Source organism: Bubalus kerabau, chromosome 13 (genome assembly GCF_029407905.1).
Source record: "Bubalus kerabau isolate K-KA32 ecotype Philippines breed swamp buffalo chromosome 13, PCC_UOA_SB_1v2, whole genome shotgun sequence".
Classification (NCBI taxonomy): domain Eukaryota; kingdom Metazoa; phylum Chordata; class Mammalia; order Artiodactyla; family Bovidae; genus Bubalus; species Bubalus kerabau.
In genome coordinates, this window is record NC_073636.1 from 78459388 (window position 1) to 78487114 (window position 27727).

At 48.5% G+C, this 27727-nt stretch overlaps 1 long non-coding RNA gene across 1 annotated transcript; it reads left to right on the forward strand.

Moving 5' to 3' along the window:
* The first annotated feature begins 3076 nt into the window (after positions 1-3076).
* LOC129626072 (uncharacterized) lies at positions 3077-5032 on the forward strand. The gene is made up of 3 exons (XR_008701738.1): positions 3077-3659; positions 3898-4127; positions 4362-5032. It is a non-coding gene; the product is annotated as an uncharacterized LOC129626072 (long non-coding RNA).
* The last annotated feature ends 22695 nt before the right edge of the window (positions 5033-27727 follow it).

Here is a 27727-nt window from a genome sequence, read left to right on the forward strand (position 1 = left end):
AATGTAGAGAGAAAAAAAACGATGGTCCTTTCTTCCTCCTTGAGAATTCCAGACCTCTCTCTCCTTGGGGACCCCTAGACTTCTTATCAACCTGCCTAGGAATTGACTGTCTTGGGGGCAGTGGTCTGGGAGGTGATCTAGGGTTAGCCTGCTGGGGAGGTGAGTCACATTAACTTAGATTGTATACTTATGGGGCTGGCTTTGGGAGCAGTGATAGAGATTATAGGGGAGCCAGATTCACCCATCATCACCAAGCATCCTTTAGGTTGCCCTGGATGATGGGGCTGAGGGAGATGAGGACAGGGGGAGGACCAAGATGAGGCTGTTGGGAGAAGCAGTGAGGGCGTCCTAGCCTGGAACCTTGCTGCTAGGACCCTCCCCCAAACTCTGTCCGAGACCTTCAGGCTAAATATTTGCAGTGTAAACTCTCTTTCCCTTCGTGGGTGGACAGATGGAGACTTAGAGGTGGTCCAGGAGATTTGGGGAGACAGAATCCGGGGAAAGGAAAAGGAGCTGAGGCCAGAGGCCAGGAGACTGGAGACTGGAAAAAAAACGTTTGTTTCTCCGTTTGACATCCAAAGCCTTCCAGGGCAGAACTGGGTGCCAGCAGTCACCTCCCTCAGGGAGCCATGGAATTCAAATTGTTTTTGTTTTCTTAAGAGATGTGGAAGAAAATGATATGTTTCTTTAAGCCCAGTCTTGCAAGCAGTTAGAAGTGAGGGGACAATTATGCTAAAAAATGGTGCACAGTGAAGAACCACTTTTCTTGACCCCAAAATACTTTGTTTATACAAATGGTTGCCATACAAGATGTGACTCCGAGCTGTTGAAGAAGGTGGATTTTTGACGGAGGGGCCTTCGGGTGAGTTGAGTAATTAGAGTCAAGTTCCTGACAATGAAAGCCACAGTGGGCTCTGCCCTCCATCAGAGATGACAGACCCAGCCACTGGGTTCTCCTTCCAGGCGATGAAAAGACTGAAAAGGGCCTTCATGCTATCGGTTTTACCACGACTGTCCTTTAAGTGTCTGAAGCATCACCTCTGACCTCTCGCCTGGGATGACTCCCAGAGCTTGACGATCTTGGTGGGAGAATGCATGGAGCGTTGCACTTACTTTGGTAGGAAACGGTGTTCATTAAAGAAATAGGCGCCTGTTAGCCATCACGTGAGCGGTGGTGACGTTGCCTGTGTTGTGTGCATGCGTGCATGTCCACAGGCACACAGGTGACTGTGTCTGCATCTTCTTTTCCTTCTCTGTTCTTTCACCAAAGTGGAAAGCGTTGAAAGGTGTTTGAGAGGTGTGAAAACAGAGAGACACTGCAGTTCGGTCCACTCTTCTCTCTTGTAGGATAAAAGCATGTTTCTGGAGGTTTCTGAACCGAAACTGGTCCTTCTCCATCTTTTAAGTGCATCGGAGACAGCTGGAGGACTCAGTTTTGTTTTGTTTTTAATTTTGGCTGCTCTGGGTCTTCATTGCGTTATGGCACACACCCGCTGCATGCGGGATTCTTGTTCCCTTACCAGGGATTGAACCTGTTTCCTCCATATGGGAAGGCAGATGCTGGACCACCAGGGAAGTTCTTAGGGGTTTTGTTAAAAGCAGAGCTGACTCAGTAGATCTGCAGCAGAGCAGGAGATTCTGCCTTTCCAATAGGCTCTTGGGCAGGGCTGATGCTGCATCTGGAGGGGTGGGTGGGTGCCTTAGCACCTGGCTTGAAGCTTGAGGTCATTGCCAGGGCGAGTTTTATCATCGGTTACCATTGTGTCCCTGCCGCCTGGCATGCTCTCTCTTTCTCTGCTAAACCTCTCCGTGAGCTCCCTACCTTCTTATACAGGGCACTTCCTCCAGCTGGTATGCACTCCACTTAAGGCTTCAGGAAATGTCTACACTTGAAGGATCTTTGAAATAATCTCCTCAACCCTCCCTAGAGTTCCAGGTGCTTTAGTGGTAAGAGCAAAAATCTCAGCTCAACCCAGCCAAAGCAGAAAAAAATTTTTAGTGACTTATTGCCTCATAGAAATGAGAAATCCAAAAATATTTATTGAAGCAATGTTTGTAATAATCCCAAACTGGAACCAATCTTCATGTGTCCTGCAGTTAAAAAAAAAAAAGGTTGGGAAGGTTTGCATATGCTGACCCAAAAAATCTCCAAAATGTATTTTTAAGCAAGAAAAGCAAGCTCAGAATGATAGATACAGTATTATGCCACTTATTTTAAAACACCCACCCCAAAAAATATTTGTATCTTCTACATGTCTGTATATATTTATGTGGCTGCACAGAATAAGAATTAGGCAAAGTTTCTCAACTGGGACACAATCTGGGGCAGATAATTTTCCATTGGGGATTGTCCTGGGCTTTCAGAACGTTTAGAAACATCCGTGGCTTCTACCCACTAGATGCTGGTAGCACCAGTCCCCCAGGTGTGACACCAAAATGTCACCAGGCACTGCCAAATGTGCCCTGCTGGCAAAATCCTCCGTGGTTTAGAACCACGGGAATAAGATCTGGAAGAAATAAGATCAGCTACCTCTGGGGGATGGGAAGGACTGGGATGGAGGTTTTTCATTCATTACAGATTCATTCATTCATCAATTTGATACATTCTGTGTCTTTGGTGGGCCCTGACTGACTCAGGAAGGATAAATAATACTTAGAAAGTCTGGCACAAAACAAATGCTCAAGAAATACCAACACCATTGTGGTTGCTTATATGGCTCCCCTTCCCTCACCTAAAAGAGCAGACCTCGTGTTGAAGTCATTCTGAGACCAGCAGACACAGCTGAAAGAGCTCATCCCTAGACTCCCTGGAGAAGGGAATGGCTACCCACTCCAGTGTTATTGCCTGGAGAATCCCATGAACAGAGAAGCCTCGTGGGCTTCAGTCTATGGGGTCTCAAACAGTCAGACACAACTGAGTGACTTTTCATTCTTTAAAAAAATTTATTTATTTTTAAAATCCCTTCCTAGTGAGATCGCTGAGGCTCAACTTGCTCCATCTGCAGAATGTCAGTAATCTTACCTCTCAGGGGCTGGCTGTGATTAGATGCCCCCGTGACTGACACCTGGGACACCAGAGCTACCTGATTAAGCTTGGTGGGCTCCACGTGTGTTCATTTATTCAGCATGTCACAGGCACAAATGCACTGCGCTGAGCATCAAGGGGAGTTAAAACCCACACAGGACCCGGGGCAGCACATGGCTCAGTCTCCAAAGGGAGCTGCACGGAGAGATGCTTGGGCTTGAGGGAGCCGGGAGGGAGGGGAGTTGCCCTTGGTCTCGACGAGTCTGTGGTCAGGATCGTGATGACCCAGTAACTTTCCTCCAAGATCAGTGATCTCAGGATTAAGTCCTAACCATCCATCCATTGCTGGAACATTGTTGAAGACCTACTATGTGTCTGCACTGTGAAAGAGGTGGGGACTACACAGGCCTTTCTTAGCCCCACCCCACCCCCCATCTCTGCTTCCATCCTCTCCTTGGGAGAATCCCTGTCCCAGGAGATCCGGGGACTAGGAGGAGCTGCAAGAGGCTATGTCAGAGCTTCACGGTGTCTCTCTGCAGAGGTCCTGGCCCCTCTCAGCATGTGGAAAAGGTGAAAACCTGCATTTGCTTCCCAAGCCTGAGGCCAGTGGGGCTGGGCTCCTGGGACACTGAAGGTAAAAACATGGGTAGTGAAAACATTTCCTCCGGCACCTTCCTGGTGGGAGTGAACAGCAGAGGGTCCCACCCAGACCCCAGCCTCCTGTCTGCCCAAGGGGCTGCCCAGGCCCCTCCTCTGGGTGGAAAATTCCCGCAGGTAGAGTCAGTGGTGGGTTCCAATCCCACTGTTGTGCATGGGGTTCCCCGGGAATGTGTCCTGCAACCCCGTCTTCCTCCCACTACCCCATCCTCCAGGGAGCGGATACTCTGTAGTCTACTTAGCCTCCGGACTCTCCCCAGTGGAAGGACTTTCTGATCACAGTTCCCGATGACTGAGCCCCAGCTACATCCTAGGCGACTGTAATTCGTCATTTTGTATCACCACCAATGTCCTTCGGTGGTAGATACCCATGCTGTCTCCATTTTACAGACTTGGAAACTGAGGCACAGAGAGGCTAAGCCTCTTGTTCAAGTTCACACAGCACGTAAGCAGCGAGTGTGGGACTCCAGAGCCACATGTCACCAGAATCTTAGTAGAAAGTCGGTGCCTGGAGAGGGATGGGTCTCAGCGAAGTGTCCACGATGGTCACAGGAGGAGGAAGGGGGACCTCAGGGCTCGAGCCTCAAGCCCTCACTCTATGGGAAGCAGCTCCAGCATCACCTCTTCCCTCCTGGGCCTGCCACCACCCTGCTCATCTACCTTTCTCCTGGAATTCCAGGTTTTCCTGGTTGATCGCTGTGACTCCAGGAACTACATCAGCCCATGAAAGCAGGACCTGGTCTGTCCAGTTCAGGGCCATGGCCCCGGCCCGTGTCAGTACTTAATACATTTTGGCGAAAGATCTTTGGGATCAGTTGTCAATCATTTGTGGCTCAGATGCAACCTCAATGCCAACTCTGTGAGCCTAGTAAACCACAGTCCCCCCTTCCCTGATCTTCACTTCCCTCGTCTGTGAAACAGGCTTGTCAGGCTTCTCTCGTAGGTCCTACACATACTAATGCTCAAGGAATAGCTGTTGAGTGAACGAAATTGGAGCTGGAAGGGTCGCAGCATCCAGGGCTGTAAACTCAGACGTCCCAGCATCTCAACACACGAGTCAGAAATGACGGAGTGGGTGGGGCGCTGACGGTGATAGCCCCGAGTCAGCTCCAGGCACCACCTGCCAGACCTTCTCATTTCTTAAAAGAAGCCAGGAATCTGGAGTTTACGAGAAGTTTCTCAACTCTGAAGTGCTGACCATTAATCTAGAACACGTAAACACGTCTTTGGGCAGGATGTGGTTACAGGCTGTCAGCTCGAGACCCCTGATTAATACAACCTCTTTTGCCTTTGGATGTGGAGACTGGGGCCCAGAGAGGGCAAGCCACCAGCACCAGGTCAGGGAGCACAGACAGTGGAGGGGAGGTGGCTGCTGACTCTCATCCTCTGGCCGCCAGCCCAGCTGCTCAAGCCCAGGGCACAGGTGGTCCCGCTTGGCCTTGATCCCAAGGGAGGCAATGCAGCCGTCTCCTCCCAGGCCTGGCAGTTCTAGGGCGAGATGGAGGTCACGGTGTCTCTGCCCACCCTGCCTAGACCAGGCTGTATCAGGCATTGAGATTCAGAGAAGGATTCCAAGCAACAGGCTGACCTAGGAAGCAAGACCTGGGATGGGATGATGGCATAGGGGGTGGGCACGTTCCTTCTTCACTTTAGTGAGCAGGAAATCATGGCAGCAGTCTGGGCAGACCTGGGAAAGGGGCTGATCTTTTCTTTTTAATTAATTAATTCATTATTTTTGGCTGTGCTGGGTCTTTGTTGCTGCTCACAGACTTCCTCTAGTTGCCATGAGCTGGGGCTGCTCTTGGTTGTGGGGCACAGGCTCTAGGGCATGCAGGCTTCAGTAGTAGCAGCTCCTGGGCCAGAGCACAGGCTCAATAGTTGTGGTCAACAGGCTTAGTTACTCTGTGTCATGTGGGATCTTTTCAAACCAGGGAGGGCAGCTCCTACATGCCAAGCCCCCTCACCAGAGCTCACTTGACTGCCCACAATCCCCCTGACCTCCCCTACCTCCATTCCCCAGCTCACTCTGCCACCGTCACGGTGGCTGCCCTGCTGTGCCTTGAACATACCAAGCTCACTCCCACCTCAGGACCTTTGCACCTGCCTGTCCCTCCAGCTGGTACCATGTTCCCCCATTAACTGCCTGGCTCACATCCTTACCTCCTTCAGGCCTCTGTGAAGTGTGACCTTTTCAGGGAGGCCCCGCCTGCCTGTTCCCTCTGCTCAAAACTGCAAACCATGCCAACATCCCCTGTCCTCCACCTGGCTTTATTTTTTCCCACAGCACTTACCACCATCTCATGTATCAGATGCCTCACGTGTTTGTTAGGTATGAGTTTCCTTTTGCAGCTGTAACGCATTACAATTTGGTTGCTTAAAACAATACAAATTTATCTTACAGTTCTGGAGGTCAGAAGTTCAAATGAGATCTTCTTTGGCCACCATTAAGGGGCAGGGTTGAGCTCCTTGGGGAGATTCAGAGAGAAACATCTGCTTCTGTGTCTTTTCCGGCTTCTCCAGGCTGCCTGCATTCCTGGGCTCGTGGCCCCACCTCCGTCCTCAGAGCTGCAGAGGCAGGTCCGGTCTGTCTCGTGCTGCGTCCCTCTGGCTCTGACTCTCCTCCTTCCTTCTTGGATTACAAGGACTCTTGCAATTAAATTGGGCCCAGTAGGGACTTCCCTTGGTCCCGTGGCTAGGACTCCACGCTCCCAACGCAGGGGATCAGGGTTTGATGCCTGGTCAGGGAACTAGACGCCACATGCTGCAACTAAAGATCCCGCACGCCGCAGCAAAGATCGAAGATCTCATGTGCAGCAACTGAAACCTGGCACAGCCAAATCAAGAAATATTTAAAGTAAATAAATAAAAACAGGGCCCAGTAGATAATCCAGGACCATCTCCCAGCTCAAGGTGAGCTGCACAACAACCTTACTTCTACCTGCCGCCTTAACTCCCCCTGTGACCTCACGTGTTTGCTGGTTCCAGGGATTAGGACATGAATGGGGGTGAGATGACTATTAGTCTACCTACTACACACACACACATGCACACACACACACACACACACACACACACACACACATGCAGCAGAGCTCCAGGAGGACACAGATCATTGTCCATCTGGTTTACTACTTTATGCCCAGTGCCTGGTGCTTAATCAGAGCTCAATAACATTTGGTGAGTGGATGGCTGAATGGAGCAGACTGTGGGGAAATGAAGGAAAGGGAGGCGGGGGAGGTGACTCGGACACCCAGGGGTCCTCCCTGTCTTACTCAGGAGACCTTGGTCCAGAGGAAGCCCACGCACTTAGGGCTGGGCACCGTGACTTAGCCCCTGGCCTCGTGATACCCGCCAGAGCGCGTCCCACGAAGTCATCCCAACCCCACAAAGAGGGGATGGGTGTGCGTGGTCTCCCTCCCTCACCACTTGGCTCTGCCCATTCCTGGACCGGCTGCTCGTGGCTCTGCCAGGCCCAGAGAGAAGGCCGGAGGTCTGGGCAGCTCCAAGGGCGGATTGTCCCGGCCCTGACCCCATCTCTGCTTGACCCCATAATCCTCCCTAAGCCCCCTCCCATGGCCTCCAGCGGGTGCAGACAGCTGCCCCGGCCCAGCAGGACCCCATTAGTCACGTAGCAGCTGGAAATTTCTCCTCTCCCAGCGGTGTGCGCCCTCCTGGCTTCAAAGGAGGCAGGCTCAGGGCCCAGGTTTTCTCATGACAAAAAAATGTTCTGCGCCAAAGGACATGAGCAAATGGTCTGCTAGGAAGCAAGCAGAAATAAATGACTTTTCAGCATAGCAGCACGCAGAGATCTTGGAGACAGAATGTTGAATGAAAGAGGAGAGAAAACAGAAGAACTTGTCTCTAAATTAAAAACACCCATGCATAAAATAATGCTACTTGTTTTACAAAAGACACATACACAACCGGAGACAGCTGTCGTGGTCTGGGCATTAAGGATGAGGGGAGAAAACACAACAAAACAAAACAAAGTAAAGCCATGGAGATCCCTGATACAAACCAATAATAGCATGTTTAACTCAACAAATAAAAGGTGTCTGCCTCACTCTCAATTTAAAAACAGAAAAGTGAAAGTCGCTCAGGCATGTCTGACTCTTTGTGACCCCATGGACTAGACAGTCCATGGAATCCTCCAGGCCAGAATACTGGAGTGGGTAGCTGTTCCCTTCTCCAGGGGATCTTCCCAACCCAGGGATCGAACCCAGGTCTCCTGCATTGTAGGCAGATTCTTTACCAGCTGAGCCTCCAGGGAAGCCCAAGAATACTGGAGTGGGTAACCTATCCCTTCTTCAGTGGATCTTCCTGACCCAGGCATCAAACCGGGGTCTCCTGCATTACAGGCAGATTCTTTACCAGCTAAGTTATCATGGAACCCCTGGTTAAAACAGAAGTTTACCGTAATAGCCAAGAAGTGGAAGCAACCTTAATGTCCATCAACGGATGAATGGATAAAGAAGGTGCAGCACATATATACAATGGAATATTACTCAGCCATAAAAAAGAATGAGGTGTAGCCACTTGCAGTTACATGGATGGGCCTAAAGATTGTCATACTGGGTGAAGTAAGTTTACATGGGATTTAAGACAAAGACGAACATATGATACCGCTTATGCATGGAACCTAAAAAGATGCACGTTGACACAAGAGCAAAAAGTGGCAGCCTGACCAAGATTCCAGTAAAGGAGGACCTTCTCATGTCTCTTGACCCCTATTTGGGCTCTGGAAATTAAGTGGGAAAATGGAATCATAGGAAAATATATGGATGTACCTCCCCACCTTGCACACACACACAAATCACTACCGTTAATGACTTTTCAGATTTAATATATGATCTTAAATTGTGGTGTTGGAGAAGACCCTTGAAAATCCCCTGGACTGCAAGGATATCAAACCAGTTGATCCTAGAGGAAATCAGTCCTGAATATTCATTGGAGGGACTGATGCTGAGACTGAATCTCCAATACTTTGGCCACCTGATGCGAAGAGCTGACTCATTAGAAAAGACCCTGATGCCGGGAAAGATTGAAGGTAGGAGGAGAAGGGGACAACAGAGGATGAGATATTGGATGGCATCATGGACTCGATGGACATGAATTTGAGCAAACTCTGGGAGATGGTGAAGGACAGGGAAGCCTGGCGAGCTGCAGTCCATGGGGTCCCAAAGAGTTGGACACGACATGGCAAATGAATGACAATTTCAACGTTGACATGCTTCTGTATTGTTCGAACTTGTATGAGAGGCACCATGACTTGAAGTTAAACATACAACCACTTTCTTTTTAACTCAAGATAATGAGCAAGGAAGTGTTTGTAGTAATGAAGGTGAGGAAAGATGTTGACCTGGACAGGCCGTGGAGACAGTGAAGTGGCCGGTGGCGGAAGACAAGTATCAGGGACAAGTGTGCAGGCGGGTAGGGACAGAAGGGAAGACGTGCCGTGATCCCACGTCCAGTGGACACCAACGCGCCGGTCTCCGTCAGGACAGGGGAGACTGGAGTCAGGGTCAGAAACTTAGTGATGGGGGTCACAGGGCTCGAGGAGTCCTGGATTTTAGGGGCTGGGACCTTCGGGGTCAGAGCAAGTTTCATGGATGAGAAACTCAGTTTCAAGAGTTAAACTCCAGGTTTACACGGAGTTCTGGAGGCTGGATTCACAGCTGGGAAGTTTGGAGGGAGATGATAAGATTCTAATAATGAGTAACAGCAGCTGACACTTCCTAGCACTTACTAGAAGCCACGTGCTTTAGATGTGTTAATAATCGCCTCTAGAGAGGTGCCATCATCCCCATTTCACAGATGAGAAAACTAAGTCACAGAAGAAGTAACTTGCCCAACTCACAGCTTATGGGAGATGCAGGGGGCAGGCAGGATGCACCCCTGAGCCCAAAGGAGGTCCCTTCCCCCAGGGTCCCAAATCTAACCTTCCTCAGTCCCTGCACCTCTCCTGCCACCACTGCATGGACAACTGCCATAAGCCTCCTCCTCAGCCTCCCTGCTTCCACCCTCAGCACCCTCACCAGCCATCAGCTGATCAAACTGAACATCACTAGTAAATGTTAACGATGATCAATAATTATTTCAATAACTGGCCTGTACTCCTAAAAAACTATCAAGATTAAGGACAGAATCTCTCAGATGAAAAGAACAAGGTCTGTGTAGCACAGGGAATTATACCCTGTAGAAGAAAATGACTACCCACTCCAGTATTCTTGCCTAGGAAATCCCATGGACAGAGGAGCCTGACGGGCTACAGTCCATGGGGTCTCAAGAGTCAGGTTCGACTTAGCTACTAGACCACTCCCAGCCAGTAGCCCCTGAAGAGGTATTTCCCTTCAATTCTGCCAGCCTAGTCATCCCCTTACAAGGCTCTGTACAATGTTTTATCCAGAATCTCTGGGTGTCCTGGTGGGAGAGACTCCTGATCGGCCCCACTGTTCCGCCTCCCAGTGCTGGGAGGTGGGAGCGCATCTCTCTCACCCCCAGGCCCCAGCACAGACCCTTGGATTACAGGCTGGGTTCCGATCTCAGGTCTCTACTCACCCCTGGGAAAGCCACTCCACTCCGCCAAGCCTCCCTTCCTTGATCTGCATGGGGACATTTCCATTAAAAAAAAAATTTTTTTTTTTTTTTTTTCAGTTCAGTCGCTCAGTCGTGTCTTACTCTTTGCGACCCCATGGACTGCAGCACGCCAGGCCTCCCTGTCCATCATCAACTCCCGGAGTCCAGCCAAACCCATGTCCACTGAGTCGGTGATGCCATCCAACCACCTCATTCTCTGTTGTCCCCTTCTCCTCCTGCCTTCAGTCTTTCCCTTCAATCTTTTTTTTTTTTTTAAATAAAACACAGATACATAAAGGCACACGGTGCAAACACATACCTGCGTGATTCTGATAAGGCAGCTGGACGTCCCTGTGACCATCTCCAGGCGAAGAGCAGAACTTGGGCAGTTACCCCAAAAGCCCCCACAGGAGCCCTGTCCCACTCAGGGACAGCCCCTCCCTCCTTCCAGAAGGACCCTGACTTCTAGAGTCAACGTTTGTGTTTCTTTATAGTTTTATCACTTCCGCATGTATCCCTAGACTATATTTTGTCTTGCCCATTAAAAAAATTTTTTGATGAGGAATTCCCTGGTGGTCCAGTGGTTAGGAGTCTGTACTTTCACAGCTGAGGGCCCTGGTTCGATCCCTGCGGGGGGGAACTACAATGCCACAAGCCAGCGAGGCCAAAACAACAAAACTGATATCTGTTCAGTCTTTCAATGTCTGCTTCCCCTGCCATTCGTTCCTTTTCCCTGTGGTTTATCTGTGGCAGAGCCTGGGCCGTCTGACTCGTCAGTTTCCCTGGGGCTGAAGGCAACACCCTCTAGCCTTGGCATCTGCTGTAAAATGGCAGTCAAGTGCAGATGTTTGGGGATGTTCGTGAGGAATAAGGATGGGTGAGGAGCCTGGCGTGGGTGGAAGGTTCCCCAGGGTGCCCCTGTGACCAGACCGCAGCTCACCCAGGCTCAGCCATCCACCCTCCCTTCTCTCCGCAGCTCAGACCCGGCCGCCCCACCTCCGGAAACTTCCAGGGCCAAGGCTGGCTCGTCCCGGTGGGAGCTGGCAGCAAACTGGCCCGTAATTTTAGCCGTTCCTCTCCCCTAAAATTATTCCCCATCTGGAGATGGTTTCCAAACCCTGCCCAGGAAAGAGTTGGTGGTGCAGGGAACATTTTTCTATTAAAAACAACAAAACGAGACCAAACACTGGATGCTGAGCTCCTGCCAGCCAGGCTCTGGAGGTCTGGCTGAGTGCCAGCTGTATATCCTCCTTGGGGGATTCTGCTCGGAAGGCGCAGACGGTGAGGACAGCTGGGCCCTGTCCCCTGCATCACCCATCCCACCCTGGATGCGTGGACTCTGGCTGCAGGGCCCGGGGAGGGGCAGGTTGGATGAACAATGGAGAAGGCTTTGGGGCTGGAGCTGAGCCTCCTGGAGACTTGACACCTGTGGTCTGTTCTAGGTCACGTGGGGCGTCGAGTCCCAGAGAGGCAGGAGTTTTCTCCACAAGGATCCTCTTCAATCAGCTGCTCTGAGCACTTTAGGGAAAAGCTCCCTTGTTGCTCCCGGCTCCTCATCACCTCAGCTTCCCATCTGTCAAAGGGGGCCACTGGCAGTCCCTTGAGGTTCCTGCAGGAAGTGGGAGGTGCCTTCAGGGACCCCACGGCACCCTGCATGTCCTGGGTCCATCCCTGCCTCTAGGCCTCAGTGAATTGCACCCCAACATCTCTCCACCTGTTCCTGACTCCCCACACCCCACCTTCTTGATGCTCTTTCAGCCAAACTTGGCTGTTGAGGTTCCTTGAGCCACTCTGGGGCTTTTGTGTACACGGTTCCTTCAGTCTGAAATATCCTGCTGCTTCCAGGTGTGTACCTTTGCTCCTCCTGGGAAAATCGGGTAGGCTTCCTGCCCTCCCTGGAGCATCCCCTGAGGCCGGGCCAAGCTTCCTCTCTCAGGGCCATCCCAGCTCCTCCATTTTCTCATATGGAGGACCCATGAACGCTGCAAACAAATAATTCTCTCTTGGGCATAATATCGGCCTCCCTTTCCTCAGCAGAAGCCCTCACCCCTTCCCCAAAGGAGACCATGCGAATATCTGATACACACAGTCACGTCTTATGATCCAAAGGCGAGCGATCTGCCTCCATGCACCAAATACACATTGTGCGGCAGCACTGCCTCTGGCCAATGGCCTCAGCTCTCTGGCCTCAGTTACCGCTTCTGAAGAATGGGGCGATAACCGCAGCCCCCTCTTTCTGACTGCCGCGAGGGTTAATGTGTGTGGGAAGCTCTGAGCACACTGCTCAATGCAGGGCAGGAGAAAGGTATCTCTCAGTAGAAGGGACCTCTCAGATCAGGGCTGGGACTAGGGTGAGGCTAGTGAGGTGCTTAGGGTATGAAATGAAGGGAGGGCTCCATCTCAGGACGGTGCAGACCCAGAGATGCTGGGAGTTGCAAAGGAACCCGGATGTCTGCTGCCCCCTGCTGGTCATGCCTCAGAATGACACTTCTTTCCTCTGCCCCCAAAGGTCCCTGACTTCACCCAGGTGGCGCAGTAGTAAAGAATCTGCCTGCAATGCGGGGCACCCAGGTTCAATCCCTGGGTCGGGAAGATCCCTTGGAGAAGGGAATGGCTACCCACTTCAGGATTCCTGCCTGGAGAATCCCACGGACAGAGGAGCCTGGCGGGCTACACTCCATGGGGTTGCAGAGTCGGACACGACTGAGCAACTAACACTGCACCCTCAGAGCTGGATGGAAGGAAGTCACCTCGCCAGCTTTGAGGGACAGGTCCCGCTTCTGCCGCTGTGGAAGCCTCAGTTTCTTCACCCATAAACCAGGGCAGGAGAGCTTGTCTCATAGCACATGGCAAACAGGAGGCCCTCCTCAATCGTCAGCGTCCTTCTCTCAATGCAGGATTTAAGGAGCACCTACTGCACAGAGGACTAAAGAAGGAGACTGAGACTCGGAGCCTTTCCCTTTGGGGTGGACAGGGGAGGGGGATGCAGGCCAGGAATGGGGTCTGAGGTACAGGACTGCCCCCTTATTAAGCACCCACTGGGCGCCACACTGTTGTAAACCCTTGGAGGTAGGCACCTCATGTTTTCAGAATGCAGTGAGGAGGGTACTGTTTTTATTCTTAGGAACCTGAGGCCCAGAGAGGTTAATGAGCCTGATCAAGGTGACACAGCCTTGGTGATGGAGGTGAGATTAAAACCCACAAAGTTCCAAGTGCCAGGCGGGAAAGGTTGGGCAGATCCATCCCCGTCCATTCATTCAACAAATGTTTATTGCACACCTACTGTGTACCAGGCGTGGGGCTGAGTGCCAGAGAGAGACCAGTGAGCAAACAGACGGCTCCTGCCCCCAGGGAGCTGTTCACCTAGAGGAGATGGGCAAGATAAATAAGCCAAATATATGCCACTTGGTGATTCTCGTTGTATATAAAAAAGTAAGAGTGAGAAAGCAGGCTGCAGTGTGTTTTGACTTTCAGTAGGAGGGCAGGGGCCTTTGGAGCCATCTAGGGACTTTGGTTTTTTCTGTGAATGAGAAGTGGGAGCCATGTTCTGTGCAGGAGAGGGACATAGGGGTGACAGACAGAGAGGGGCTGGGTATGACCGACTCCCTGAGCTTCTGGGGCAGGCTCAGGGAGTGGGGATGTGGCGTCTGAGCTCATCAGAATAAAATATCCTGCATTGACCTGGCACACTGCGAGTCACTGGCAAGCACCGCACGGATGTTTCTGGTGTCGCTGTGGCCGGGAGACTCAGCGCCTCCGGAAGCTGGTGCAGTGTGTCATGAGACCACCAGGTGGCACCAGCACACAGCAGGCAGACCCGAGGCTGCCCTGGGGGACACAGTCGGCTCCGCCCTCCCGGCTCAGGCCAGCCTCTCTCAGCTAGCCACGTCTGGACAAGGCCTCTGTGGTCAGAGGTGGCCGGTGCATTGAGGCATCTCTGGCCTCCACTCACTCAATGTCAGCCGCATACCCTCACTCCCTAGTGAAAGTGAAAGTTGTGTCCAACTCTTTGCGACCCCATGGCCTATACAGTCCATGGAATTCTCCAGGCCAGAATACTGGAGTGGGTAGCCTTACCCTTCTCCAGGGGATCTTCCCCACCCAGGGATTGAATCCAGGTCTCCTGCATTGCAGGTGGATTCTTTGCCAGCTGAGCCACAAGGGAATATTAACTCTCTTGTGTGACCACCAAAATTGTCTTCAGACATTGCCAGGTCATGCCCTAGAGGGAAAAATCTAGCCCTGCTCTTCTCTTAGCCACTCTGTGCTGGACACACTGGCCTCCTTGAAGCTCCTCCCACTCATCTGCATATCCCTGCCACAGAACCTTTGCACTTGCTGTTTCCCCCAGATATCGGCAGGGCTGCTCCTTTCCTTCCAGTCTCTGCTCAGCTATCACCACCTCAGAGACTCCATGTTCCAGACACTCTCTACCCAATTGCCTGAATATTTTTACCCCATGTATCACTAGCAGAAAAGATCTTATCAAAATGTTAATTTCTTTGCATAGCAAATCCCTGCCCTCTTAGAGCACATGTTCTGGTGAGCCAGATGGTCGGGAAGGGCCTCTCTTTGAAATGGTGGCTTTGAGTTGTGACTTGAAGGACGAGAAGGGGCTTGTTCCTGACAGAGGCAATAGCATTTGCAAAGACCCCTGGGGCGCTGCTCAGGCCCTAGTGCCTGACTTCAAGCAGTCCTGTCTGCTCGTTTAGGGGGTGGGCTCCCGGGCCAGGCACAGCTGCTGGCTAGGAGCCCTTGAGTCATCAGGAAGCTGTGTTGTGTAGACAGGGGCTGGGCTGGACCTGCCACACAAAGGCTCATTCACGGCCAGATGGGAAGGACCCGGGGCAGCCCAAGAGGGCAGCTCCCTCTTGTCAGCTCCCAGGAAGCACTGGCCGGCAACATTTGAAAGTCGGGAGCTTCCCAGGAGACTCAAGTTTCCCCGGATGGGGGAGAGAAATGCATGCGGCCTGGTCACCTGGACACACGGGGCTGTCATGTGAAGGCTTTGAGGTCCCATGGCCCCATTGTAAGTCCAGCCCCCGCCCCCCGTCCCCAGCTGAGTGACCTTGGCCACATCATCCCACTCTCCGAGCTTCAGTTCCCTCACCTCTAACATGGGGTGAACCACCAGGACTTCCCTGCTGGTCCAGTGGCTAAGACTCCGAGCTCTTAATGCAGGGGCCTTGGGTTCCATCCCTGGTCAGGGAACTAGATTTCGCATGCTGCAACTAAAAGTTTGAATGCCGCCACTATGAACCAGTGCAAACAAACAAATAAATGAATAAAATAGGGTGAAATACAGGACCGACCTTACAGTGAGGCACTGGGGAACCCGGGTGTTGATAGCAGGAGGCCGGCCATCGTAGGACTAAGTATAAAGACCAGTAGGGGAGCATGGTTTTCTGGATCAGACAGCCTGAGTTTGACCCAGATCTCCGGCTTTCCAGCCTGGGACAGGTGTGATCGCCCTGCTCCTTGCCTCAGTTTCCCCACCTGCAGCACCGGGATAATGAGAGCAGCACACAGGACGATTGACTGTGAAGTTCCCAGGATGGGGGCCTCTGGTTACAGAAGTGGGTTCAGAGGGCAGCCTCTGGAGGGCAGGTGGGAAGGGTAAAGGATGTCCCCCGATAACGGGAAGGGTTTCTGGAAAGGACCGGCTGAATGGCTGATATGGCAGAAGAAAGCATATGGGTCAGTCTGCTGGGTTCAAGTCCTCTGCATTAGCTGTGTATCCTTCAACAAGTTACCAAACCCCTCTGTGCTTCAGTGTCTTCTGTGAAATAGGGATAAAATCACCCCCACTAGGCCATGGGGTAGATGCAGCCACAGTTTCCCCCCCTCCCAGGACCTCTTGCGTTAAAAAGCATAAAGTCTTCCCTCGACCCCAGCATCTGCCCGTGAGCGCCCCCTCCCTCATCCCCATCCCCACACCTGAGAAGCATCCGCACTCCCTGCCCACGTCCACACCCTCTCCTTGCTGTCCCCCAGCCAGGCTTCCAGCCTCTGTGCCCCCAAAATGGTCCTTGACATCACGACCCTTGCTGCCAAGTCTGAGCATGGCATCCATGCTCCCGGATCCCCTGCCAGCAATGCTCCGCCCCCTGCCTGGGCACCCATTCCACAGCCTTCGGTAAACACGCGTGATGAATCTCACATTTCCATAGGCACCCTGATGCCTCCCAGGCTCTGGACTTGCATATCTAATTGCCAGCCTGAAATATCCTAAAAAGACATCGTGCATCTCTCCAAACACTGTTCTTCTGCCATCCCCACCCCCAATCTGCAGTCTCTGCTCCTCAGACACCCCCCAGATGGCTGAGGCTCCAAAGTTAGACATTGCTCTGGATCCCTCCCCACCCCTCACCACCACCACCTCCAAAAGGGGTCCTGAATCGTCCTCTTCTGTCCACCTCCACTGCCACCGCCTTGCTCCAAGCCACGACCACCCTCATATGCAGCCTCCTTGCTGGTCTCTCTGCTGGCCGCTCTGTTCCCCATAGTAAGCCAGAGGAACTTGTATTTTAAAAAAACAAACAAACATTTTTGGCCATGCTGCACAGCTTGTGGGATGTTAGTTCCCTAACCAGGGATTGAACCTGGGCCCTCAGCAGTGAAACTGCAGAGTCCTAACCACTGGGCCGCCAGGGAATCCCCGAGACGGAACCTTCAGAAATGTAAATCCAGACGTGTCACCCGCCTGCCGAAACCTTGCAATGGCTCCTGGCTGGCCTTTGGCATCGTCCCAGCTCTCGCTGCGGCTCGCAAGGCCCCGCCTTCGCCTCCTCCCCTCCCCTTCAGCTGCTCTGGCTTCCTTCTACCTTTTCCAACAAGCCAAATTCTCTGCTGCTTCAGAGCCTTTGCACTTCCTCTTTCCTCTTCCTGAGACTCTCTTTCCCTGGGTCTTGTCATTAACTGCCTTTCTTTTAAACCCCAGGGGAATCACCACTTTCCCAGGGGCCTCTTTCCTGACCAACCAATCGAAACAGCCCCACCGGGCTTCCTGCTCATTCTCAACCCCACCTCCCTGTCATTTCCTTCCCAGCTCTTAGCGGATCCAGAACGCAATCATTTATTTGCTCACTTGTTAATTGTCCACTCATCCTTCCTCCCCAGAAAGTTGGTTCCGTGAAGGCAGGGATTCATCTGCCTTGTTTGCTGCTGTAGATGGAAGCCGGGTACCCAGAGCCATTTGTAGCACAGAGTAGATGCTTAGCAAACATCTGTTGCATGGGTGGAGGGATGGATGAATTCATATGTAGCGAGACAAATCAACCTAGAAAGTGAAAGTGAGAGAAAGTGAAGTCGCTCAGTCGTGTCCGACTCTGTGACCACATGGTCTGTAGCTCACCAGGCTCCTCCGTCCATGGGATTTTCTAGGCAAGAGTACTGGAGTGGGTTACCATTTCCTTCTCCAGGGGATCTTCCTGAACCAGGGATCAAACCCATTGCAGGGTCTCCTGCATTGTAAGCAGCCGCTTTTACTGTCTGAGCCACCAGGGAAGTCATAATCCTGCCACTCCCCCGCTCAAGAATCTTCCTTGGCTTCCCACCATCTATAGAAAAGACAGCAAACTCTTCTTTGTGACTTTCAAGGGTTTCTGAACTGGTCCCAGACTGGGTGCTCACTGCACACCCAGAAATCATTCATATTGGCCCATTAGGAAGTGGACTGGCTGGCTGTCTGCCTGCCTCCCCCACCTGGCCACAAGCCAACTGGGGTCTCGGGAGTCTTCATCTTGGTCTATTGGCATTTAGCCCCTGGTCAGCCGCATCAGAGATGTTTGATGAAGAAATGCAAGAAGTAGAGACTGAGTGAGTGTGACTCGAGAAGCCAGCAAGTGAGAGGGCTCAGGACCTAGAGGCTTCAGACTGAGAACTGCACTTTTCCAAATTTAGAATACAGGAGGAGTTTCACTGTTTCAGGTCCTGGTCGGGGTTTCAGAAGTGTTTGTCAAGGTAGGGCTCTGTGATAACAGGGCAAATTTGAAACCTACCAGCAATCAGCCAGCAATGTCTCTCAGGAAGGGCTGATTTGAATGATAATGATCAGATCCTTCAATTCTAAGAGCTGTGCAGCATCAGATTAGTAAAACCACACTCTCACGTGATTTTGACCCAAACCACGAAGACCCATAGCCCTGTATGTATGTATGCAGGTCAGGAAGCAACAGTTAAAACTGGACACGGAACAACAGACTGGTTCCAAATAGGAAAAGGAGTGCGTCCAGGCTGTAACTGTCACCCTGCTTATTTAACTTCTATGCAGAGCACGTCATGAGGAACGCTGGGCTGGAAGAAGCACAAGCTGGAATCAAGATTGCCGGGAGAAATATCAATAACCGCAGATACGCAGATGACACCACCCTCATGACAGAAAGCAAAGAACTAAAGAGCCTCTTGATGAAAGTGAAAAAGAGTGAAAAAGTAGGTGTAAAGCTCAACATTCAGAAAACGAAGATCATGGCATCCGGTCCCATCACTTCATGGCAAATAGATGGGGAAACAGTGGAAACAGTGGCTGACTTTATTTTGGGGGGCTCCAAAATCACAGCAGATGGTGACTGCAGCCATGAAATTAAAAGACACTTCCTCTGGCAGGAAAGTTATGACCAACCTAGACAGCATATTAAAAAGCAGAGACGTTACTTTGCCAACCAAGGTCCGTCTAGTCAAGGCTATGGTTTTTCCTGTGGTCATGTATGGATGTGAGAGTTGGACTGTGAAGAAAGCTGAGCACCGAAGAATTGATGCTTTTGAACTGTGGTGTTGGAGAAGACTCTTGAGAGTCCCTTGGACTGCAAGGAGATCCAACTCGTCCATCCTAAAGGAGATCGGAATTGGAAAGCATTTGAAGCTGACACTGGAATGTTAGTTTTGAAGGGTTGCTCCTCCCTCTGCCGGGAGCACGCTCTCAATCTCAGCTATCATCCCTGAACACCCTGCTCGGAGCAGCCGACTGTCCGAGTTCTGTGTTATTTTTCTTTACATCACATCACTAGATGAATCCATATGTTCACTGGTTTACTGTCTTTCTTCCCTCTCTACACTGTAAACTTCTGGAGGGCAAGACTCTCAGGTCTCCTTGCCCTCCAGGTAAGGGTGTGACAGTAGATTGTTTTAAAATATTTATTGACTGAGAGAGAGAGAGGCCTATCCAGCTATCCAGACTTCTTGACTTTTCAATTTGTCCTTCTTATAAAAATATGGGCACTTTCCTGGGGCTCCAGTAGCCAAGACTCCCTGCTCCCCATGCAGGGGGCCTGAGTTTGATCCCTGGTTAGGGAACTAGATCCCACATGCTGCAACTAAGACCATGTGTGTGCACACACATGCACTAAATCACTTCAGTTGTATCTCCTTTGTGATTCCATGGGTCATAGCCTGCCAGGCTCCTCTGTCCATGGGATTCCCCAGGCAAGAGCATGGGAGTGGGTTGCTGTTTCCTCCTCCAAGGGATCTTCCAGACCCAGGGATCAAACCCACGTCTCTTGTGTCCCCTGCATTGGCATCCCCTGCATTGGCAGGCAGGTTCTTTACCACTAGCGCCACCTGGGAAGCCCTACATCTATCTATCTATGAACCTACTAAGGAAATGGAGTCTCACAGGAGTTCCCAGGCTGCGGAGTTCTGTAGAAGCAGGATCCAGGTATAGAGCCTCTCTTCTCACCCTTCTTTCTAGAATGAAGAGCAGCAGATTTAAGTCTCTTTCTCCCCTCTTCCTCCCCCACCCACCCCTCCCAACCTCCCCACAAAGCAGGGGCTGCGATGGCGAAGAAGGAGAGAAGAACACAGACCTGTGCTGTCTGGAGCTGCACAGCTCATAACCTCTCAGGGAAGTGTTCTGCCAGAACGAGGAGCAGAATTCATTTCACAAGAGGCATAGATTACCTGGAACAGTCTTTCCTCGAGAGACTAATTCACAGGTGATAGTGAATATGAATCATTACTCAGCCATCATGGTCACTAAAGAAACAGCTTGTCCCTACTATAGTGTGGGGTCCTGGGGCCAGGTTAGGAGGAAGCATTGGCATCTGTCGCTTCAGGCCTGGGGTGTTATCATGGTTGGTGAGAGCGTCAGGGCTGTGAGAAGTGCCTTGTCTCTTCCCTGTAACTTCAACACCCTCAAAGCCACTCCAGATAAACACTCAACATAACATAGCAAGTTTGCTGAGCCAAGGCAGCTTCACAGAGCTGCTTCTCATCCATCACAGCTCTGCTCTCATCTCGCCCGCACACTAAGAGATTTGAAAGGGCCCGAGAGATCTGCAAAGACCAGAAGGCCAGCAAGACTGTCAGTCCCAACAAGCTTCGCTGCCAGGGCTATGGGTCTTCGTTCAGTTCAGTTCAGTTCAGTTCAGTTCAGTTGCTCAGTCATGTCTGACTCTTTGCAACCCCATGAACCGCAGCATGCCAAGCCTCCCTGTCCATCACCAACTCCCAGAGTCCACCCAAACTCATGTCCATTGAATCGGTGATGCCATCCAGCCATCTCATCCTCTGTTGTCCCCTTCTCCTCCTGCCTTCAATCTTTCCCAGCATCAAGATCTTTTCAAATGAGTCAGCTCTTCGAATCAGGTGGCTCAAGTATTGGAGTTTCAGCTTCAACATCAGTCCTTCCAATGGATACTCAGGACTGATTTCCTTTAGGATGGACTGGTTGGATCTCTTTGCAGTCCAAGGGACTCTCAAGAGTCTTCTCCAACACCACAGTTCAAAAGCATCAATTCTTCGGCGCTCAGCTTTCTTCACAGTCCAACTCTCACATCCATACATGACTACTGGAAAAACCATAGCCTTGACTAGATGGACCTTTGTTGGCAAAGTAACGTCTCTGCTTTTTAATATGCTGTCTAGGTTGGTCATAACTTTCCTGCCAAGAAGGAAGTGTCTTTTAATTTCATGGCTGCAGTCACCATCTGCTGTGATTTTGGAGCCCCCAAAAGTAAAGTCAGCCACTGTTTCCACTGTTTCCCCATCTATTTGCCATGAAGTGATGGGACCGGATGCCATGATCTTTGTTTTCTGAATGTTGAGCTTTACATCTATTTTTTCACTCTCCTCTTTCACATTCATCAAGAGGCTCTTTAGTTCTTCTTTGCTTTCTGCCATAAGGGTGGTGTCATCTGCATATCTGAGGTTATTGATACCTAAGACATGCCAGACTCACCTACTAAATGTAATTTTTTTTAACTGAATTAATTAGGTGTGAGACTGGCAAAATGTTTCCTGTAAAGGGTTAGATAGTAAATATTTTAGACTTTGCCATACGTAGTCCCTGTTGCAATTCAACCACTCAGTTCTGTCTTTGTAACCAATGGGCATGACTATGTGCCAATCAAACTTTATTTATTAAAAACCGGAGGCTTGCCAGAGTTTGCCAACCCTTGAAGTAGGGTAAATATGAATGATGAAGGAGGATCACAGAATACAAAAGGAGTCCAGGAAAAATAAAGTCAACAACGTGTGCTGGCCGGTTTTTCACCAGGTAACAATAGCAATCCCGTGGAAGGAAGTCAGCAAGAGCAGCCAGACACACTAGGCTCTGTCTCCACAAAGGAAGAGGAAGTGACAGTGAAGAGTGACAGATAACACAGAAACACGGAAAAGCAAGCCTGACAGCAGAGAAAGGGCACACCGCAGGAAGGCCTGCTGATCACAGTGAGACCGCCCTTTCTTCCGTCCTGGCCGGCGGCTGGGGAGGGCTAAGCAGAGCTTCAGACCATGGGGGCCATGGCATTTTTGTGTCTGTCATTCGATGTCTGACAAATGTTTATGTTTCTCATCTGAACAGATGATCAAAAACAGAACAGAGCCCAAGCAGTCTTTCTTTTTTAACTTACAAGTTGACTCAATAAATATTTAACAAGGACCTACTATGTTAAGGGCTACCATGACTTGGAGTAGGGATAGTAGCAGTTCCCATGGGATGAGGTTAAAGAGAAGCAGAATTTGATAATTATTAAAAAAAATTTTTTTAATTGTGGTAAAATATACATAATGTAAAAATTACCATGCTAACCATTTTCCCATGAACAGTTTAGGACTGTTGAGTATATCCAGAGTATTGGGCCACCATGTCCAGAACTTTTCATCTTGTGAAAATGAAAAGTCTGTTATCATTGAACAACAAAATTTCATTTTCCCATCCCCTCAGTCTCTGGGAACTACCCCTGGTCTCTGATTTTGTCTACTCCAGGAAGCTCATATAAATGGAGTATTTGTCTTTTTGTGACTGGCTTCTTTTTTTTAAAACTTTTTATTTTGTATTGGGGTGTAGCCAGTTAACAAACAATGTTGTGATGGTTTCAGGTGGTGAAGGGACTCAGCCATACATACACATGAATCCATTCTCCCCCAAACTCCCCTTCCAATCCAGGGGGCCACATAACAATGAACAGAGTTCCATATGCTATACAGCAGGTCCTTGTTGGTCATCCATGTTCAATACAGCAGTGTGTACATGGCCATCCCAAACCCCTTAACCATCCCTTCCCACTCCTCTCCCCCCCCCACCCCCCCAGCAACCATAAGCTCATTCTCAAAGTCTGTGACATGACTGGCTTATTTCACTTAGCATAACATCCTCAAGATTCATCCATTTTGTAGCATGTGTCAGAATTTCCTTTCTTTTTAAGGCTGAATAATATTCCATTATACGTACCACATTTTACTAATCCAGTCCTCTGTGGATGGACATGGGTTGCTTCCACCTTTTGGCTACTGTGACCAAAACTGCTATGAGCATGGGCGTACAAGTGGGCTTTATCCCAGGGATGCAAGGATTCTTCAATATCCGCAAATCAATCAATGTAATACACCACATTAACAAATTGAAAAATAAAAACCATATGATTATCTCAATAGATGCAGAGAAAGCCTTTGACAAAATTCAACATCCATTTATGATAAAAACTCTCCAGAAAGCAGGAATAGAAGGAACATACCTCAACATAATAAAAGCTATATATGACAAACCCACAGCAAACATTATCCTCAATGGTGAAAAATTGAAAGCATTTCCTCTAAAGTCAGGAACAAGACAAGGGTGCCCACTTTCACCATTACTATTCAACATAGTTTTGGAAGTTTTGGCCACAGCAATCAGAGCAGAAAAAGAAATAAAAGGAATCCAAATTGGAAAAGAAGAAGTAAAGCTCTCACTGTTTGCAGATGACATGATCCTCTACATAGAAAACCCTAAAGACTCCACCAGAAAATTACTAGAGCTAATCAATGAATATAGTAAAGTTGCAGGATATAAAATCAACACACAGAAATCCCTTGCATTCCTATACACTACTAATGAGAAAACAGAAAGAGAAATTAAGGAAACAATTCCTTTCACCATTGCAACGGAAAGAATAAAATACTTAGGAATATATCTACCTAAAGAAACTAAAGACCTATATATAGAAAACTATAAAACACTGGTGAAAGAAATCAAAGAGGACACTAACAGATGGAGAAATATACCATGTTCATGGATTGGAAGAATCAATATAGTGAAAATGAGTATACTACCCAAAGCAATCTATAGATTCAATGCAATCCCTATCAAGCTACCAACAGCATTCTTCACAGAGCTAGAACAAATAATTTCACAATTTGTATGGAAAAACAAAAAACCTCGAATAGCCAAAGCAATCTTAAGAAAGAAGAATGGAACTGGAGGAATCAACCTACCTGACTTCAGGCTCTACTACAAAGCCACAGTTATCAAGACAGTATGGTACTGGCACAAAGACAGAAATATAGATCAATGGAACAAAATAGAAAGCCCAGAGATGAATCCACGCACCTATGGACACCTTATCTTTGACAAAGGAGGCAAGAATATACAATGGAGAAAAGACAATCTCTTTAACAAGTGGTTCTGGGAAAACTGGTCAACCACTTGTAAAAGAATGAAACTAGAACACTTTCTAACACCATACACAAAAATAAACGCAAAATGGATTAAAGATCTAAACGTAAGACCAGAAACTATAAAACTCCTAGAGGAGAACATAGGCAAAACACTCTCTGACATACATCACAGCAGGATCCTCTATGACCCACCTCCCAGAATATTGGAAATAAAAGCAAAAATAAACAAATGGGACCTAATTAACCTTAAAAGCTTCTGCACATCAAAGGAAACTATTAGCAAGGTAAAAAGACAGCCTTCAGAATGGGAGAAGATAATAGCAAATGAAGCAACTGACAAACAACTAATCTCGAGAATATATAAGCAACTCCTACAGCTCAACTCCAGAAACATAAATGACCCAATCAAAAAATGGGCCAAAGAACTAAATAGACATTTCTCCAAAGAAGACATACAGATGGCTAACAAACACATGAAAAGATGCTCAACATCACTCATTATCAGAGAAATGCAAATCAAAACCACTATGAGGTACCATTTCACGCCAGTCAGAATGGCTGTGATCCAAAAGTCTACAAGTAATAAATCCTGGAGAGGGTGTGGAGAAAAGGGAACCCTCTTACATTGTTGGTGGGAATGAAAACTAGTACGGCCACTATGGAGAACAGTGTGGAGATTCCTTAAAAAACTGGAAATAGAACTGCCTTATGACCCAGCAATCCCACTGCTGGGCATACACACTGAGGAAACCAGAAGGGAAAGAGACACGTGTACCCCAATGTTCATCGCAGCACTGTTTATAATAGCCAGGACATGGAAGCAACCTAGATGTCCATCAGCAGATGAATGGATAAGAAAGCTGTGGTACATATACACAATAGAGTATTACTCAGCCATTAAAAAGAATACATTTGAATCAGTTCTAATGAGGTGGATGAAACTGGAGCCTATTATACAGAGTGAAGTAAGCCAGAAAGAAAAACACCAATACAGTATATTAACGCATATATATGGAATTTAGAAAGATGGTAACAATAACCCTCTGTACGAGACAGCAAAAGAGACACTGATGTATAGAACAGTCTTATGGACTCTGTGAGAGAGGGAGAGGGTGGGAAGATTTGGGAGAATGGCATTGAAACATGTAAAATATCATGTATGAAATGAGTCGCCAGTCCAGGTTTGATGCACGATACTGGATGCTTGGGGCTGGTGCACTGGGACGACCCAGAGGGATGGAATGGGGAGGGAGAAGGGAGGAGGGTTCAGGATGGGGAACACATGTATACCTGTGGCGGATTCATTTTGATATTTGGCAAAACTAATACAATTATGTAAAGTTTAAAAATAAAAAAAATAAAAAAAAACTCTTTCTCTGAGACTGTCAATTCTTTCGGATGTGTATACTCAGAAGTGGAATTGCTGGATTATGTGGGAATCTATTTTTAATTTTTCAAAGAAAGACTGTTGTCCATACCATTTGCTCCATTTTACATTCCCACCAATGCCCAAGGGTTGCAGGTTTCTCCACATCCCTGTTAACACTTACTGGAGGCAAAACAGCTTAGAACTGAAACCTCAGCTGCACCCTGGCACTCCCTGACATGATATATTGATATATATATATATACAGCATGGGGTCGCAAAGAGTCAGACACGACTGAACAATTAAACTGAACTATGAAGTAAGTTCTGTTTGTGTTTGTCTTTCTTCCCAACTGTACTGGAGAATAAGGATTCTGTTTTTCACACTGTTCAATCCCCAGTACTCAGTCCAGGACGTGTATACGGCAGGACCTAAGGTATTGTGTAGGTGCTCAAATATTTGCTGAGTGAACAAAAAAATGAACCATCTCAATTTGACAGAGAAAGAACTAGGTGAGATAGGCTGGATGTAGAAAGAGCCTGACACACTTAGCACTGAATCCCACTCAGTAGGGCCCTAAGTGAAGTCACATATCTATGATTGTTTTCTCTTTTGCAAAAGGAGAGGACAGTACTTTCTATACGAGGTCATTTTGAAGAGTAAGTGCAAAGACATAGGTGAGTTACTTAGCACAGTGCTTGTCACATAGTCTGTGGTCAGCCCACAGAGCCTCCTTCATCACGGCAGGTTCACTATAAAGCAGATATATAAATCTAAGGCACTCTTACGATTAGTAAAGCCTGCTTCTTATGACCAACTCACCTACAAGAGAAGTGACTTGGAGCCGGGATTTCTAGTTGGTGATAAGATCGTGGACATTTTTGTCAAAAGAGTAATTATAATGGAATGAAATAGAAAATAATACAACAAAATAGAAAGATGCCATCAGATTTGCTTTCCTATCATTTAGGAATTTTTCTTTTTTAAAAAATATATTTATTTATTTACTTGGCCACGCCGGGTCTTAGGTGTGGCACGTGGGCTCTAGTTTCCCAACCAGGGACCAAACCTGGGCCCCCTGCATTGGAAACGCAAAGTCTCAGCAAGTGGACCACCAGGGAAGTCCTAGGGACTTTTCTTTCTTTCACGGTATTTTGGTTGTGAATCCACCGGCTAATAAAAACGCAGTTGTGGGATCATGACTTGGTCACAGCTAGAGGGAATAGTTCATGTTTCCTCTGAGAAAAAGGATTTAGTAATTCTGGAGATTAGATTTAATATTGTAAAGATACTAAGTCTTCCCAAATTAATACTTCAATGTCATGTCAGGTCAGTTGTAATCCTACAATAATTTTTTACTAGAATTTGACAAAATGAATCTAAATTTCACTGAATTAAGAAAATGCAAGTATGGAGGCTCCTTAAAAAACTAAAAACAGACCTAGCATATGTAATCCCACTCCTGGGCATATATCTAGAGAAAAACATTATCTGAAAGGATTCATGCACCCCAATATTCATTGCAGCAGTGTTTACAGCAGCCAAGAAGGAAGCAACCTAAATGTCCATCAACAGAAGAATGGATAAAGATGTGGTACATACACACAGTGGAATATTATTCAGCCATTAAAAAGAATGAAATAATGCCATTTGCAGCAACATGAATGGACCTAGAGAGTGTCATACTGAGTGAAGTAAGTCAGACAGAGAAAGAGAAGTATCACATGACATCCCTTATATATGGAATCTAAAAAGACAGGATACAATGAACTTACTTACAATACACAGACTAACAGACTTAGAAAACAAACTTGTGATTTTGCTGGGAAGAAGGATAGGAGGAAAGGATAGTTAGGGAGTTTGGGATGGACATGTACACACTGTTATATTTAAGATGGATGACCAACAAAGACCTATTATATAGCACAGGGGATTCCGCTCAGTGTTACATGGCAGCCTGGATGGGAGGAGGACTTGGGGAGGATGGATTCATTATATGTATGGCTGAGTCCCTTTGCTGTTAGCCTGAAACTATGACAACATTGTTTGTTAGTTGGCTATACCCCAATTCAAAATAAAAATATACATAAAAATATCCAAGACATTTTTAGTAATTAACAATGAGGAGGTTATATGGATATGGTCACTCTAACAATTCAAGGAGTTATTCACATATATTTATGGACTTCTCTGTATGTATATTCCACTTCTAGGAAAGCTTACATCTAAA